The sequence below is a fragment of the Bombina bombina genome, chromosome 7, assembly GCF_027579735.1.
Source record: "Bombina bombina isolate aBomBom1 chromosome 7, aBomBom1.pri, whole genome shotgun sequence".
In the NCBI taxonomy this organism is placed as follows: Eukaryota; Metazoa; Chordata; class Amphibia; order Anura; family Bombinatoridae; genus Bombina; species Bombina bombina.
Window position 1 is genome coordinate 436643131 of NC_069505.1, and position 19379 is coordinate 436662509.

Here is a 19379-nt window from a genome sequence, read left to right on the forward strand (position 1 = left end):
CCGGCTGAGACTTGTACCTGAGGAGAGCGTTTCCTCTGTTAACTGTCTGGGTCAAGGAGGTGGTGAGTGCCCCAGCCATTTGGGAGTATAAAGGTGCAGTTTTCTATTATAGAATTTTTTTTTATTTGTCTCCTTCTGGGGGTATAACCTGAGCTATGGAGTACTCTGACATGTTAGAAGGTACTCCTTCTGTACTAAATCATACCTGTTTATATTGTGAGAAGGCCGTGGTTTTCCCACCCACTCAATTATGTTCCACATGTCTTAACACCGTTATAAAGTCTAAGAAGGGAGACAACCCTGCTAAGGCTCTTAGTCCCTCTGAGTCATCTACCTCTTAGGACTCGGCGTCCCGTGAGATTACTACCCTTGCTACATTATCTACTCCACATGCAGTTCCCCGTAGTACATCTAATCCTCCATCCGGAGGGGGCCTTCTTCCTGCAGACTTAGCCACGCAGTTGCAAATGGTGGTGTCTGCGGTCCTCAGTGATTACCTCGCTCTAACAAACGCAAGAGAAAGGTTAAACATAGCTCTCCTGACCCAGAGTCATCTAAATATTTATCGGATTTAGCTATTATGTCCCAGTATTCCGATGATGAGTTAACCTCTGTAGCTTTAGAGGGTGAACTTTCTGGGTCGGAGTCCTTAGCGTTTAAGCCTCCTGCTGTGGAGAAACCTTCCTTTAGATTTAAAATTGAGCACTTGCGTTTTTTATTAAAGGAGGTTCTGTCTACGTTAGAGGTTCCAGAGGCCACGCTACCTGAAGAACCTATGATACCTAAGTTAGACAGAGTTTGCAAAGACAAGAAAGTTCCTTTGACTTTTCCTGTGCCAGTTCAGATAGCGAACATTATTAAGAACAAATGGGAAAGAATTGGTTCTTCCTTTTCCCCCTTGTCTACTTTTAAAAAGTTGTTCCCAGTCCAGGATTCTCAACTGGATTTGTGGGGCTCCATTCCTAAGGTGGATGGTGCAATCTCTATGCTTGCTAAATGTACTACTATACCACTTGAGGATAGTTCTTCATTCAGAGAGCCAATGGATAAGAAAATGGAGACCTTTCTGAGAAAGATGTTTCATTATATGGGATTTTTGTTTCAACTGGCGGCTGCGGTTGCCGGAGCGGCTACCTACTGGTGCGACTCTTTATTGGAACTCATTGAGGTGGAGTCTCCCCTCGAGGATATTCAAGACAGAATTAAAGCTCTGAGAATTGCTAATTCTGTTATCTGTGATGCGAACATGCAAGCTATTCGCCTAAATGCAAAGGCCTCTGGCTTTGCGGTCCTAGCCCGCCGGGTGCTCTGGTTGAAGTTTTGGTCTGCGGATATGACTTCTAAGTCCAGACTCCTTTCTCTTCCCTTCAAGGGAAAGATTTTATTTGGTCCAGGCCTGGACTCCATAATTTCTACGGTTACCGGAGGCAAGGGTGCCTTTCTAACTCAAGATAAGAAGAACAAGTCTAAAGGATGACAATCTTCTAATTTTTGTTCCTTTCGTTCTGACAAATCCCAACAACAGTAATCCTCCTCCATGCCTTAGCAACCTAAGAGTACTTGGAAGCCGAGTCACTTCTGGAATAAATCCAAGAATAAGAAGCCTGCCGAAAACATCGGCATGAAGGGGCGGCCCCCGATCCAGGATCGTGTAGGGGCAGACTTTTTTCAGACGCCTGGTTCAAGGACGTACAGGATCCGTGGGTTTTGGAGGTGGTATCTCAGGGATACAAGATAGGCTTCAAATCTCATCCACCAATGGGCAGATTCCTTCTCTCGAATCTGTCTACTAGACCAGAAAAGAGTTATGCCTTTCTAGGGTGCGTCCGGGATCTATCCTCCTTAGGAGTTGCTGTCTATCGAAGAAAGAGGTTTGGGGTTTTATTCAAACCTTTTCGTGGTTCCAAAGAAGGAGGGAATTTTCCGCCCAATTCTGGACCTTCAGTGCTTAAACAAATTTCTCAGTGTCCCTTCCTTCAAGATGGAGACGATAAGGTTTATCCTTCCTTTAATTCAGGAAGGCCAGTTTATGACCACTATCTGAAGCACTCTTACCTTCATGCTCCAATCCACAGGGAACACTTTCAGTTCCTGAGATTTGCATTCCTGGACTAGCACCTCCAGTTCATTGGCCTAGCTACTGCTCCAAGAATCTTTACAAAGGTTCTGGGGGCTCTTCTAGCCTTTGCCAGAACTAAGGGTATTGCAGTAGCCCATACTTGGATGATATTCTGGTGCAAGCACCATCCTTTCGTCATGCGGAAGAATTATCGGAGTCCCTTCTCAGTCTTCTTCGATCACATGGATGGAAGATAAACATGGAAAAGAGTTCTCTTATCCCAAGTTCCAGGGTGGAATTCCTGGGTACTATAATAGACTCCATATCCATGAGGATATTTCTAACAGACCAGAGACGTTGCAAGCTAACTTCGGCATGTCTTGCCCTCCGGACCTCCTTGAGTCCCTCTGTGGTTCAGTGTATGAAGGTGATTGGTCTCATGGTGTCCTGAATGGACATCATTCCTTTTGCCAGGTTCTGTCTCAGACTTTTACAACTGTGCATGCTGAGGCAGTGGAACAGATTGCATTAGACAGCTGGTCGAGAGAATTGCTCTCTTGGTGGCTCTATCCAGATCATCTGTCCTGAGGGACATGCTTCTTAAGACCATCCTGGGAAATTGTGACTACGGACGCAAGCCTATCCGGATGGGGAGCGGTTTGGGGTGCCAGGAAGGCACAGGGGTTGTGGACTCAGGAGGAGTCCTCCCTCCCAATCAATATTTTGTAACTACGGCAATCTTCAAGGCCTTGAAGGCTTGGCCACTTCTGGGTTCGTCCCAGTTTATCAGATTCCAATCACATAATATAACCTTGGTGGCTAGTATCAACCATCAGGGGGGGGGATGAGAAGTTCCTTGGCGATGAAGGAAATAGCTCAAATTCTGGAGTGGGCGGAGGCCCACAGCTGTTCACTGTCAGCAATCCACATTCCGGGTGTGGACAACTGGGAGGCGGATTTTCTCAGCAGGCAATCCTTCCATCCAGGGGAATGGTCTCTTCATCCCGAGGTGTACGCAGAGATACTCAGAAAGTGAAGGACACCGGAGATAGTTCTCATGGCGTCCCGTCTCAATACCAAGCTACCCAGGTACGGGTCGAGAGATCCCCAAGCAGATCTAATAGGTGCACTAGCAGTGCCCTGGAGGTTCAAACTAATATATCTTTTTCCTCCATTACCGCTTCTTCCTCGAGTGGTGGACCGCATCAAGCAGGAGTGGGTATCAGTAATCCTAATTGCTCCATCGTGGCCACGAAGGACGTGGTTCACGGGTCTAGTGGGGATGTCCTCATCTCTTCCGTGGAAGTTACCTTGTTGCAGAGACCTGCTGATACAAGGTCCATTTGTTCATCAAAATCTAGATTCTCTGAGGCTGACTGCGTGGAGATTGAACGCTTAGTCTTAGCCAAGAGAGGTTTCTCTGAGAGTGTCATTGATACTCTTATTCAAGCTTGTAAACCAGTTACTCGGCGTATCTACCACAAGGTGTGGAGGACCTACTTATTCTGGTTTGAAGAGCGTGGTTTTTCCTGGCACAGAGTTAAGGTTGCCAGTATTTTATCTTTTCTACAGAATGGGTGTCAGGGTTTTTCCCCTGCTTTGTTTGCCATGTGCACCTGGCAGCCATTTTACTTACCTCTTATTGAATCTGGTGCAGAGTGTCTGATGCTGTTCATTTCTTGCACGCCCTCTTATGGCCGGACTGGTGTACATCATCCGTGTGAGACAGGTTGCAGTCTCAGTATTGTGATGTCATCACTTATTATTTAAAGGGCCTCTGTTCAGTATGCTTTGCCCTTGCGTTGTCTCAGACCTGTTTGTGAGTTCCTGTTCCTATGTATTTCCTGGCTGTCTGACGTCCCTCCTGGTTCCTGATTCGTCTCGTCTGACTACTCGCTTTGGCTCCTGACTCGGCTCGTCTGACTACCAGCTCTGGCTTTGACTCCTGGCTTGTTATTTGACTTGTGGACTTTTTATTTCTTTGTTATTAATAAAGGTGTGATTATTTTTGCACTTCTCGTCTCAGTCTGATTCCTGGCACCCTGACAATGGGCTGGAGAAGGGCCTTTCTGCTAGTTCCCTGAGGGGACAGATTTCAGCCCTGTCGGTTTTATTCCACAAGAGACTGGCTGAACTTCCAGACGTGCAGTCCTTTGTTAAGACTCTGATTAGGATCAGACCTGTATTTAAATATTGTTCTTCTGGTTTTGCAACAGGTACCGTTTGAGCCTCTGCAAACCGTTGATTAAATTGTTATCTTGGAAGGTTCTCTTTTTATTGGCTATTGCAATGTGAGCCCCTTTTTTTCATGCAGATAAGGCAGTTTTACATACTAAATTAGGTTTTCTTCCTAAGATTGTGTCAGATCGCAACATCAATCAGGAGATTGTGGTTCCTTCCTTGTGTCCTAATCCTTCATCGAAGGAACGCTTACTTCACAATTTGGATGTGGTTCACGCCTTGAAGTTCTATCTTCAGGCTACTAAGGAGTTTAGACAATCTTCCTCTTTGTTTGTTGGCTATTCAGGGACGTGTAAGGGGCAGAAGGCTACTTTGACTTACCTATCTTTTTGGTTAAGGAGTGTCATCTGCTTATCTTACGAGACAGCGGGATATCGTCCTCCTGAGAGGATAACGGCTCATTCCACTAGAGCAGTGGCTTCCTCTTGGGCCTTTAAGAACGAGGCCTCTATGGATCAGATTTGTAAGGCGGCTACCTGGTCCTCCTTACATACTTTTTCAAAATTTTACAAGTTTTATGTTTTTGCTTCGGCTGAAGCAGCTTTCAGGAGAAAAGTTTTGCAGGCTGTGGTGCTCTCAGAATAGGGTCCGCTTCTCCCTTTTTGTTCCCTCCTGTTATTCATTCATTGTCCTCTGAAGCTTGGGTATAGTTTTCCCAACAGTAAGGAATGAAGCCGTGGACTCTCCCTATCTTAGGAAGGAAAACATAATTTATGCTTACCAGATAAATTCCTTTCCTTCGGGATAAGGAGAGTCCACGGCCCCCTGCCTGTTTTCTTCTTGTTTATGGGCGGTCCCCTATTATTTATTTTATTCTTCTGGCACCATTTATACCCTAATGTTTTTCCTACTTTTCCTTGATCCCTCGGCAGAATGACTGGGGTAATGAGGAAGTGGGAGGGATATTTAAGCCTTCGGCTGGGGTGTCTTTGCCTCCTCCAGGTGGCCAGGTGTTGTACTTCCCAACAGTAAGGAATGAAGCCGTGGACTCTCTCTCGTTCTCTCTCTGTCTCTCTTTCTCGCCCTTTCTCTCTTTTGCTTTCTCTCCTTCTCTCTTTCTGTGTCTCTCTCTCCCTCCCCCCTCTTTCTCTCTCTCTCTTTCTGTCTCTCTTTCTCACTTCCCCCTCTCTCTCTGTCTCTCTTTTCTTATCCTCTCTCTCTCTCTCTCTCTTGCTCTCTCTCCTTTTCTCTTTCTGTCTCTCTCTCCCCCTTTCTTTCTCTCTCTTTCTCTCTCTCCCTTTATCTCTCTCTTTCTCTCTCTCTCTCTCGCTTTCTCTCTCTCTCTCGCTTTCTCTCTCTCTCTCTCGCTTTCTCTCTCTTTCTCTCTCACCCTCTCTTTCTTTCTCTCTCTCACTCTCTCTCTCTCTATCTCTCCTCTCTTTCTCTCTCCCCTCTTTCTGTCTCTCTTTCTCTCTCCCCCTCTCTCTTTCTCACTCCCTCTCTCTCTCTCTCTTTCTTTCTCTGTCTCTCTTTCTCACCCTCTCTCTCTCTCTTGCTCTCTCTCCTCTCTTTCTGTCTCTCTGCCCCTTTCTCCCTTTCTTTCTCTCTCTCTCTGTTTCTTTCTTTCTCTCTCTGTATCTCTCTCCCTCTCTTTCTATCTCTCTCTCCCCCCTCTCTTTGTCCCTCTCTCTTTCTCTATCTAAAATTTATACAAATCAGCATGAAAAATGTTCTTAAATAATGGCCGAATAATAATATATTAAATTGTCAAAAAGTCTATTGCATAAAATCCAGTTGCCCTTCTATCACTTTATTCTACTGACTTTAATCTTGAATAAGTTTGATAACTAAATCCAGGAACCAGTGAAAGTATGTGTTCTGTTTTCATTTTGAAGGATTAAATAAGACCACCACCTACTCGCGCACACACATACACACACATGCGCACACACTCGCACACACACATACACACACATGCACACCCATGCTCACACACACATACACGCACACACACATACACTCACACACACATACACTCACACACACATACACACACCACACACACACATACACTCACACACACATACACACACCGCACACACACATACACTCACACACACATAGACACTCATACCAAATACAACTGAACAAGTGAGTTTTCCACTTTAATAGTAATTTTGTTAAAGCTTGTATCATATAAATGTTTTTAACATATATATGCTACAGTCTCTGTAGTGGCAGGAATCGGAGACAGAAGATAGTGAATGGTCAATGAAGTTCATTAAACGTCATTGAATCAGAAGCTCTTAAATGTTTTCATCAGGCATATGTATATAATATTATTATTGCATGCTGTTATAACCCAAAGTTCACTATCTCTGAGCTCCACAATGCCCTCAGTACTTCTTAATCATTTTGCCTCAGTAGTTCAGTTCAACATTATTAAGCAATTTTATATTGTTCAGCACCTTGGGGAGCTCTATACTACACTTTTATATTGTTCAGCACCTTGGAGAGCTCTATAATACACTTTTATATTGTTCAACACCTTGGAGAGCTCTATACTACACTTTTATTTTGTTCAGCACCTTGGAGAGCTCTATACTACACTTTTATATTGTTCAGCACCTTGGAGAGCTCTATACTGCACTTTTATATTGTTCAGCACCTTGGAGAGCTCTATACTACACTTTTATATTGTTCAGCACCTTGGAGCGCTCTATACTACACTTTTATATTGTTCAGCACCTTGGAGAGCTCTATCCTACTCTTTTATATTGTTCAGCACCCTGGAGAGCTCTATACTACACTTTTATATTGTTCAACACCTTGGAGAGCTCTATACTACACTTTTATTTTGTTCAGCACCTTGGGGAGCTCTATACTACACTTTTATATTGTTCAGCACCTTGGAGAGCTCTATACTACACTTTTATATTGTTCAGCACCTTGGAGAACTCCATACTACACTTTTATATTGTTCAGCACCTTAGCTTAGAGAGCTCTATACTACACTTTTATATTGTTCCGCATCTTGGAGAGCTCTATACTACACTTTTATATTGTTCAGCGCCCTGGAGAGCTCTATACTACACTTTTATATTGTTCAGCACCTTGGAGAGCTCTATAATACACTTTTATATTGTTCAGCGCCTTGGAGACCTCTATACTACACTTGTATATTGTTCAGCACCTTGGAGAGCTCTATACTACTCTTTTATATTGTTCAGCACCCTGGAGAGCTCTATACTACACTTTTATATTGTTCAGCACCCTGGAGAGCTCTATACTACACTTTTATATTGTTCAGCACCTTGGAGAGCTCTATACTACACTTTTATATTGTTCAGCACCTTGGAGAGCTCTATACTACACTTTTATATTGTTCAGCACCCTGGAGAGCTCTATACTACACTTTTATATTGTTCAGCACCTTGGGGAGCTCTATGCTACACTTTTATATTGTTCAGCACCTTGGAGAGCTCTATACTACACTTTTATATTGTTCAGCACCTTGGAGAACTCCATACTACACTTTTATATTGTTCAGCACCTTAGAGAGCTCTATACTACACTTTTATATTGTTCCGCACCTTGGAGAGCTCTATACTACACTTTTATATTGTTCAGCGCCCTGGAGAGCTCTATACTACATTTTTATATTGTTCAGCACCTTGGAGAGCTCTATACTACACTTTTATATTGTTCAGCGCCTTGGAAACCTCTATACTACACTTGTATATTGTTCAGCACCTTGGAGAGCTCTATACTACTCTTTTATATTGTTCAGCACCCTGGAGAGCTCTATACTACACTTTTATATTGTTCAGCACCCTGGAGAGCTCTATACTACACTTTTATATTGTTCAGCACCTTGGAGAGCTCTATACTACACTTTTATATTGTTCAGCACCTTGGAGAGCCCTATACTACACTTTTATATTGTTCAGCACCCTGGAGAGCTCTATACTACACTTTTATATTGTTCAGCACCTTGGGGAGCTCTATACTACACTTTTATATTGTTCAGCACCTTGGAGAGCTCTATACTACACTTTTATATTGTTCAGCACCTTGGAGAACTCCATACTACACTTTTATATTGTTCAGCACCTTAGAGAGCTCTATACTACACTTTTATATTGTTCCGCACCTTGGAGAGCTCTATACTACACTTTTATATTGTTCAGCGCCCTGGAGAGCTCTATACTACACTTTTATATTGTTCAGCACCTTGGAGAGCTCTATACTACACTTTTATATTGTTCAGCACATTGGAGACCTCTATACTACACTTTTATATTGTTCAGCACCTTGGAGAGCTCTATACTACACTTTTATATTGTTCAGCACCTTGGAGAGCTCTATACTACACTTTTATATTGTTCAGCACCTTGGAGAGCTCTGTACTACACTTTTATATTGTTCCGCACCTTGGAGAGCTCTGTACTACACTTTTATATTGTTCCGCACCCTGGAGAGCTCTATACTAAACTTTTATATTGTTCAGCGCCTTGGAGAGCTCTATACTACACTTTTATATTGTTCAGCACCTTGGAGAGCTCTATACTACACTTTTATATTGTTCAGCACCTTGGAGAGCTCTATACTACACCTTTATATTGTTCAGCACCTTGGAGAGCTCTATACTACACTTTTATATTGTTCCGCACCTTGGAGAGCTCTATACTACACTTTTATATTGTTCTGCACCTTGGAGAGCTCTATACTACACTTTTATATTGTTCAGCACCTTGGAGAGCTCTATACTACACTTTTATTTTGTTCCGCACCTTGGAGAGCTCTATACTACACTTTTATATTGTTCAGCACCTTGGAGCACTCTATACTACACTTTTATATTGTTCAGCACATTGGAGAGCTCTATACTACACTTTTATATTGTTCGGCACCCTGGAGAGCTCTATACTACACTTTTATATTGTTCAGCACCTTGGAGAACTCTATACTACACTTTTATATTGTTCAGCACCTTGAAGAACTCTATACTACACTTTTATATTGTTCCGCACCTTGGAGAGCTCTATACTACACTTTTATATTGTTCAGAACCTTGGAGCGCTCTATATTACACTTTTATATTGTTCAGCACCTTGGAGAGCTCTATACTACACTTTTATATTGTTCCGCACCTTGGAGCGCTCTATACTACACTTTTATATTGTTCAGCACCTTGGAGAGCTCTATACTACAGGTCATCATGTGTGAGAATTCCCCTCCTGACTACTAGAAGAAAGCAAAAGGCACCACAATGCACCAGAGTTTTAATCTCTCTCACTTCCCATGATTCTTAGTCATTTTCTTTTGCCTCCTTGATGAGGAGTGAGGAGAAAGTGAAGTGCAATATCTGTTCATCGTTAAACTGCTGTGGTATATGTTATACTATGTGAGTGTGTGCTGTATATTAGACTGCTGTGGTGCATGTTATCCTATGTGAGTGTGTGCTGTATATTAGACTGCTGTGGTCTGTTATACTATGTGAGTGTGTGCTGTATATTAGACTGCTGTGGTGCATGTTATACTATGTGAGTGTGTGCTGTATATTAGACTGCTGTGGTGCATGTTATACTATGTGAGTGTGTGCTGTATATTAGACTGCTGTGGTGCATGTTATACTATGTGAGTGTGTGCTGTATATTAGACTGCTGTGGTGCATGTTATACTATGTGAGTGTGTGCTGTATATTAGACTGCTGTTCTATATGTTATACTACGTGAGTGTGTGCTGTATATTAGACTGCTGTGGTGCATGTTATACTATGTGAGTGTGTGCTGTATATTAGACTGATGTGGTATGTTATACTATGTGAGTGTTTGCTGTATATTAGACTGCTGTGGTGCATGTTATACAATGTGAGTGTGTGCTGTATATTAGACTGCTGTGGTATGTTATACTATGTGAGTGTGTTCTGTATATTAGACTGCTGTGGTGCATGTTATACAATGTGAGTGTGTGCTGCATATTAAACTGCTGTGGTGCATGTTATACTATGTGAGTGTGTGCTCTATATTAGACTGCTGTGGTGCATGTTATACTATGTGAGTGTGTGCTGTATATTAAACTGCTGTGGTGCACGTTATACAATGTAAGTGTGTGCTGTATATTAGACTGCTGTGATGCATGTTATACTATGTGAGTGTGTGCTGTATATTAGACTGCTGTGGTGCATGTTATACTATGTGAGTGTGTGCTGTATATTCGACTGCTGTTCTATATGTTATACTATGTGAGTGTGTGCTGTATATTAGACTGCTGTGGTGCATGTTATACTATGTGAGTGTGTGCTGTATATTAGACTGCTGTTCTATATGTTATACTATGTGAGTGTGTGCTGTATATTAGACTGCTGTGGTGCATGTTATACTATGTGAGTGTGTGCTGTATATTAGACTGCTGTGGTATGTTATACTATGTGAGTGTGTGCTGTATATTAGACTGCTGTGGTGCATGTTATACTATGTGAGTGTGTGCTGTATATTAGACTGCTGTGGTGCATGTTGTACTATGTGAGTGTGTGCTGTATATTAGACTGCTGTGGTGCATGTTATACTATGTGAGTGTGTGCTGTATATTAGACTGCTGTGGTCTGTTATACTATGTAAGTGTGTGCTGTATATTAGACTGCTGTGGTGCATGTTATACTATGTGAGTGTGTGCACTATATTAGACTGCTGTGGTGCATGTTATACTATGTGAGTGTGTGCTGTATATTAGACTGCTGTGGTATATGTTATATTATGTGAGTGTGTGCTGTATATTAGACTGCTGTGGTGCATGTTATACTATGTGAGTGTGTGCTGTATATTAGACTGCTGTGGTGCATGTTATACTATGTGAGTGTGTGCTGTATATTAGACTGCTGTGGTGCATGTTATACTATGTGAGTGTGTGCTGTATATTAGACTGCAGTGGTGCATGTTATACTATGTGAGTGTGTGCTGTATATTAGACTTCTGTGGTGCATGTTATACAATGTAAGTGTGTGCTGTATATTAGACTGCTGTGGTATATGTTATACTATGTGAGTGTGTGCGGTATATTAGACTGCTGTGGTGCATGTTATACAATGTAAGTGTGTGCTGTATATTAGACTGTTGTGGTGCATGTTATACTATGTGAGTGTGTGCTGTATATTAAACTGCTGTGGTGCATGTTATACTATGTGAGTGTGTGCTGTATATTAGACTGCTGTGGTGCATGTTATACTATGTGAGTGTGTGCTGTATATTAGACTGCTGTGGTATATGTTATACTATGTGAGTGTGTGCTGTATATTAGACTGCTGTGGTATATGTTATACAATGTGAGTGTGTGCTGTATATTAGACTGCTGTGGTGCATGTTATACTATGTGAGTGTGTGCTGTATATTAGACTGCTGTGGTGCATGTTATACAATGTAAGTGTGTGCTGTATATTAGACTGCTGTGGTGCATGTTATACTATGTGAGTGTGTGCTGTATATTAAACTGCTGTGGTGCATGTTATACTATGCGAGTGTGTGCTGTATATTAGACTGCTGTGGTGCATGTTATACTATGTGAGTGTGTGCTGTATATTAGACTGCTGTGGTGCATGTTATACAATGTAAGTGTGTGCTGTATATTAGACTGCTGTGGTGCATGTTATACTATGTGAGTGTGTGCTGTATATTAGACTGCTGTTCTATATGTTATACTATGTGAGTGTGTGCTGTATATTAGACTGCTGTGGTGCATGTTATACTATGTGAGTGTGTGCTGTATATTAGACTGCTGTGGTGCATGTTATACAATGTGAGTGTGTGCTGCATATTAAACTGCTGTGGTGCATGTTATACAATGTGAGTGTGTGCTGTATATTAGACTGCTGTGGTCTGTTATACTATGTAAGTGTGTGCTGTATATTAGACTGCTGTGGTGCATGTTATACTATGTGAGTGTGTACTGTATATTAGACTGCTGTGGTGCATGTTATACTATGTGAGTGTGTGCTGCATATTAAACTGCTGTGGTGCATGTTATACAATGTGAGTGTGTGCTGTATATTAGACTGCTGTGGTCTGTTATACTATGTAAGTGTGTGCTGTATATTAGACTGCTGTGGTGCATGTTATACTATGTGAGTGTGTACTGTATATTAGACTGCTGTGGTGCATGTTATACTATGTGAGTGTGTGCTGTATATTAGACTGCTGTGGTGCATGTTATACAATGTGAGTGTGTGCTGCATATTAAACTGCTGTGGTGCATGTTATACAATGTGAGTGTGTGCTGTATATTAGACTGCTGTGGTCTGTTATACTATGTAAGTGTGTGCTGTATATTAGACTGCTGTGGTGCATGTTATACTATGTGAGTGTGTACTGTATATTAGACTGCTGTGGTGCATGTTATACTATGTGAGTGTGTGCTGCATATTAGACTGCTGTGGTGCATGTTATACTATGTGAGTGTGTGCTGCATATTAAACTGCTGTGGTGCATGTTATACAATGTGAGTGTGTGCTGTATATTAGACTGCTGTGGTCTGTTATACTATGTAAGTGTGTGCTGTATATTAGACTGCTGTGGTGCATGTTATACTATGTGAGTGTGTACTGTATATTAGACTGCTGTGGTGCATGTTATACTATGTGAGTGTGTGCTGTATATTAGACTGCTGTTCTATATGTTATACTATGTGAGTGTGTGCTGTATATTAGACTGCTGTGGTGCATGTTATACTATGTGAGTGTGTGCTGTATATTAGACTGCTGTGGTGCATGTTATACAATGTGAGTGTGTGCTGCATATTAAACTGCTGTGGTGCATGTTATACAATGTGAGTGTGTGCTGTATATTAGACTGCTGTGGTCTGTTATACTATGTAAGTGTGTGCTGTATATTAGACTGCTGTGGTGCATGTTATACTATGTGAGTGTGTGCTGTATATTAGACTGCTGTGGTGCATGTTATACTATGTGAGTGTGTGCTGTATATTAGACTTCTGTGGTGCATGTTATACTATGTTAGTGTGTGCTGTATATTAGACTGCTGTGGTCTGTTATACTATGTAAGTGTGTGCTGTATATTAGACTGCTGTGGTGCATGTTATACTATGTGAGTGTGTACTGTATATTAAACTGCTGTGGTGCATGTTATACTATGTGAGTGTGTGCTGTATATTAAACTTCTGTGGTGCATGTTATACAATGTAAGTGTGTGCTGTATATTAGACTGCTGTGGTGCATGTTATACTATGTGAGTGTGTGCTGTATATTAGACTGCTGTGGTGCATGTTATACAATGTGAGTGTGTGCTGTATATTAGACTGCTGTGGTGCATGTTATACTATGTGAGTGTGTGCTGTATATTAGACTGCTGTGGTGCATGTTATACTATGTGAGTGTGTGCTGTATATTAGACTGCTGTGGTGCATGTTATACTATGTGAGTGTGTGCTGTATATTAGACTGCTGTGGTATATGTTATACTATGTGAGTGTGTGCTGTATATTAGACTGCTGTGGTGCATGTTATACTATGTGAGTGTGTGCTGTATATTAGACTGCTGTGGTGCATGTTATACAATGTAAGTGTGTGCTGTATATTAGACTGCTGTGGTCTGTTATACTATGTAAGTGTGTGCTGTATATTAGACTGCTGTGGTGCATGTTATACAATGTAAGTGTGTGCTGTATATTAGACTGATGTGGTATGTTATACTATGTGAGTGTGTGCTGTATATTACACTGATGTGGTGCATGTTATACTATGTGAGTGTGTGCTGTATATTAGACTGATGTGGTGCATGTTATACTATGTGAGTGTGTGCTGTATATTAGACTGCTGTGATATGTTATACTATGTGAGTGTGTGCTGTATATTAGACTGCTGTGGTGCATGTTATACTATGTGAGTGTGTGCTGTATATTAGACTGATGTGGTGCATGTTATACTATGTGAGTGTGTGCTGTATATTAGACTGCTGTGGTGCATGTTATACTATGTGAGTGTGTGCTGTATATTAGACTGCTGTGGTGCATGTTATACAATGTAAGTGTGTGCTGTATATTAAACTGCTGTGGTGCATGTTATACTATGTGAGTGTGTGCTGTATATTAAACTGCTGTGGTGCATGTTATACTATGTGAGTGTGTGCTGTATATTATACTGCTGTGGTGCATGTTATACAATGTAAGTGCGTGCTGTATATTAAACTGCTGTGGTGCATGTTATACTATGTGAGTGTGTGCTCTATATTAGACTGCTGTGGTGCATGTTATACTATGTGAGTGTGTGCTGTATATTAGACTGATGTGGTATGTTATACTATGTGAGTGTGTGCTGTATATTAGACTGCTGTGGTCTGTTATACTATGTAAGTGTGTGCTGTATATTAGACTGCTGTGGTGCATGTTATACTATGTGAGTGTGTGCTGTATATTAAACTGCTGTGGTGCATGTTATACTATGTGAGTGTGTGCTGTATATTAGACTGATGTGGTATGTTATACTATGTGAGTGTGTGCTGTATATTAGACTGCTGTGGTCTGTTATACTATGTAAGTGTGTGCTGTATATTAGACTGCTCTGGTCTGTTATACTATGTGAGTGTGTGCTGTATATTAGACTGCTGTGGTGCATGTTATACTATGTGAGTGTGTGCTGCATATTATACTGCTGTGGTGCATGTTATACAATGTAAGTGCGTGCTGTATATTAAACTGCTGTGGTGCATGTTATACAATGTGAGTGTGTGCTGCATATTAAACTGCTGTGGTGCATGTTATACTATGTGAGTGTGTGCTGTATATTAGACTGCTGTGGTGCATGTTATACAATGTAAGTGTGTGCTGTATATTAGACTGCTGTGGTGCACGTTGTACTATGTGAGTGTGTACTGTATATTAGACTGCGGTGGTGCATGTTATACTATGTTAGTGTGTGCTGTATATTAGACTGCTGTAGTGCATGTTATACTATGTGAGTGTGTGCTGTATATAAGACTGCTGTGGTGCATGTTATACAATGTGAGTGTGTGCTGCATATTAAACTGCTGTGGTGCATGTTATACAATGTGAGTGTGTGCTGCATATTAAACTGCTGTGGTGCATGTTATACAGTGTAAGTGTGTGCTGTATATTAGACTGCTGTGGTGCATGTTGTTCTATGTGAGTGTGTACTGTATATTAGACTGCGGTGGTGCATGTTATACTATGTTAGTGTGTGCTGTATATTAGACTGCTGTGGTGCATGTTATACTATGTTAGTGTGTGCTGTATATTAGACTGCTGTGGTCTGTTATACTATGTAAGTGTGTGCAGTATATTAGACTGCTGTGGTGCATGTTATGCTATGTGAGTGTGCGCTGTATATTAGACTGCTGTGGTGCATGTTATGCTATGTGAGTGTGTGCTGTATATTAGATTGCTGTGGTGCATGTTATACTATGTAAGTGTGTGCTGTATATTAGACTGATGTAGTATGTTATACTATGTGAGTGTATGCTGTATATAACGCCCTCTAGCTGTGAAAAACTGTCAAATGCACTGAAATAATAGGCGGCCTTAAAGGGCTAATAAATTAGCATATGAGCCTATCTAGGTTTAGCCTTCAACAAAGAATATCAAGCAAACGTTGTGATAAAAGTAAATTTGAAAGTTGTTTAAAATGACTGCCCTATCTGAATCATGAAAGTTACATTTGGACTAGACTGTCCCTTTAACTCATGTTGCTGTCCTCTTGGATGTGACCAATAAGGGACAAATGTAAATGAACTGTGGTCTGATCTGAACAATCACTGTGTAGAGATATTCGGCTAGATTACGAGTCGTGCGTTAGGGTAAAAAAGCAGTGTTAAGAGGTCCTAACGCTGCTTTTTTAAGCCCGCTGCTATTACGAGTCTTGAAGGTGTAGGGTCACCACACACTTCTTTGTCCTTACCGCAAAACGACTTACGTAAACTTTGTAAAGTCTTTTTTCTATGGGACTTCCATAGCGCCGGTATTACGAGTCTGTCCTGGGAGGCCAAAAAGTGAGCGGTACACCCTACCCTGTCAAGATCCCTAACGCATTTATAAGTCAGTAGTTAAGAGTTTTATGGTACAACGCCGTAACATAAAACTCATAACTAAAGTGCTAAAAAGTACACTTACACCCATAAACTACCTATTAACCCCTAAACTGAGGCCCTCCCGCATCGCAAATACTATAATAAAAATTTTAACCCCTAATCTGCATCTCCGGACACAGCAGCCACCTACATTATACTTATGAACCCCTAATCTGCTGCCCCCAACATCACCGACACCTACATTATATTTATTAACCCCTAATCTGCCGCCCCCAACATCACCGACACCTACATTATATATATTGACCCCTAATCTGCCACCCCCAATGTCGCCGCAACCTACCTACATTTATTAACCCCTAATCTGCCGCCCCCAACTCCGCCGCCACTATAATAAACATATTAACCCCTAAACCGCCGCACTCCCGCCGCGCAAACATTAGTTAAATATTATTAACCCCTAATCTGCCGTCCCTAACCTCGCCGCCACCTACCTACATTTATTAACCCCTAATCTGCCGCCCCCAACGTCACCGCCACTATATTAAAGTTTTTAACCCCTAAACCTAACACCCACTAACTTAAATATAATTTATAAATAAAAATTCCTATCATTAACTAAATTATTCCTATTTAAAACTAAATACTTACCTATAAAATAAACCCTAAGCTAGCTACAATATAACTAATAGTTACATTGTAGCTAGCTTAGGGTTTTTTTTTTTTTTTACAGGCAACTTTGTATTTATTTTAACTAGGTAGAATAGTTACTAAATAGTTATTAACTATTTAATAACTACCTAGCTAAAATAAATACAAAAGTACCTGTAAAATAAAACCTAACCTAAGTTACACTAACACCTAACACTACAATATAATTAAATAAATTAACTAAATTAAATACAATTACCTAAATTAAATTAGCTAAAGTACAAAAAACCCCACTAAATTGCAGAAAATAATAAACAATTACAGATATTTAAACTAATTACACGTAATCTAATAGCCCTATTAAAATAAAAAAGCCCCCCAAAATAAAAAAAAACCCTAGCCTAAACTAAACTACCAATAGCCCTTAAAAGGGCCTTTTGCGGGGCATTGCCCCAAAGTAATCAGCTCTTTTACCTGTAAAAAAAAAAAAATACAAACACCCCCCAACAGTAAAACCAACCCCCCAAATAAAAAAACTATCTAAAAAAAACTAAGTTCCCCAGTGCCCTGAAAAGGGCATTTGGATGGGCATTGCCCTTAAAAGGGCAGTTGGCTCTTTTGCCGCCCAAACCCTAACCTAAAATTAAAACCCTCCCAATACACCCTTAAAAAAACCTTATACTAACCCCCTGAAGATCGACTTAGCGGGAGACATCTTCATCCAAGCCAGGCCGAAGTCCTCAACGAAGCCGGGCGAAGTGGTCCTCTAGACGGGCAGAAGTCTTCATCCAGACAGCATCTTATATCTCCATCCAACCGGCGCGGAGTGGGTCCATCTTCAAGACATCCGACGCGGAGCATCCTCTTCATCCGACGACTAAAGCTGAATGGAGGTACCTTTAAGTGATGTCATCCAAGATATGTCATCCAAGATGGCGTCCCTTAGATTCCGATTGGCTGATATAATTCTATCAGCCAATTGGAATTAAGGTAGACAAAATCCTGTTGGCTGATGCAATCAGCCAATAGGATTGAAGTTCAATTCTATTGGCTGATTGGATCAGCCAATGGGATTGAACTTCAATCCTATTGTCTGATTGCATCAGCCAATAGGATTTTTTCTAACTTAATTTTGATTGGCTGATAGAATTATATCAGCCAATCGGAATCTAAGGGACGCCATCTTGGATGACGTCACTTAAAGGGACACTGAATCCAAATTTTATCTTTTGTGATTCAGATAGAGCATGACATTTTGAGCAACTTTCTAAATTACTCCTATTATCAAATTTCTTTATTCTCTTGGTATCTTTATTTGAAATGCAAGAATGTAAGTTTAGATGCCGGCCCATTTTTAGTGAACAACCTGGGTTGTCCTTGCTGATTGGTGGATAAATTCATCCACCAATAAAAAAGTGCTGTCCAGAGTGCTGAACCAAGAAAAAAAGCTTAGATGCGTTCTTTTTCAAATAAAGATAGCAAGAGAACGAAGGAAAATTGATCATAGGAGTAAATTAAAAAGTTGCTTAAAACTGCATGCTCTATCTGAATCCCGAAAGAAAAAATGTGGGTTCAGTGTCCCTTTAAAGGTACCCTTCATTCAGCTTTAGTCGTCGGATGAAGAGGATGCTCCGCGCCGGATGGATGAAGACTACTGCCCGTCTGGAGGACCACTTCGCCCGGCTTGGATGAAGACTTCTCCTGACTCCATTGAGGACTTCGGCCCGGCTTGGATGAAGACGTCTCCCGGTAAGTCGATCTTCAGGGGGTTAATGTTAGGTTTTTTTAAGGGTGTATTGGGTGGGTTTTATTTTTAGGTTAGGGTTTGGGCAGCAAAAGAGCTAACTGCCCTTTTAAGGGCAATGCGCATCCAAATGCCCTTTTCAGGGCAATGGGGAGCTTAGGTTTTTTAGATAGTATTTTATTTGGGGGGTTTGTTGTGTGGGTGGTTGGTTTTACTGTTGGGGGGGTTGTTTGAATTTTTTTTTACAGGTAAAAGAGCTGAGTACTTTGGGGCAATGCCCCGCAAAAGGCCCTTTTAAGGGCTATTGGTAGTTTAGTTTAGGCTAGGGTTTTTTTTTTATTTTGGGGGGGCTTTTTTTATTTTAATTGGGCTATTAGATTAGGTATAAATAGTTTAAATATCTGTAATTTGTTTATTATTTTCTGTATTTTAGTGGGGGGGTTTTGTACTTTAGCTAATTTAATTTAGGTAATTGTATTTAATTTAGTTAATTTATTTAATTATATTGCAGTGTTAGGTGTTAGTGTAACTTATTGTACAGGTAAATTTGTCTTTATTTTAGCTAGGTAGTTATTAAATAGTTAATAACTATTTAATAACTATTCTACCTAGTTAAAATAAATACAAACTTGCCTGTAAAATAAAAATAAACCCTAAGCTAGATACAATTTAACTATTAGTTATATTGTAGC

The 19379-nt window shown here is 40.9% G+C and overlaps 1 protein-coding gene across 1 annotated transcript in view; it reads left to right on the forward strand.

Moving 5' to 3' along the window:
* GRIN2B (glutamate ionotropic receptor NMDA type subunit 2B) overlaps window positions 1–19379 on the forward strand; it is a 519238-nt gene that overhangs the window by 401923 nt on the left and 97936 nt on the right. The window lies entirely within an intron of this gene.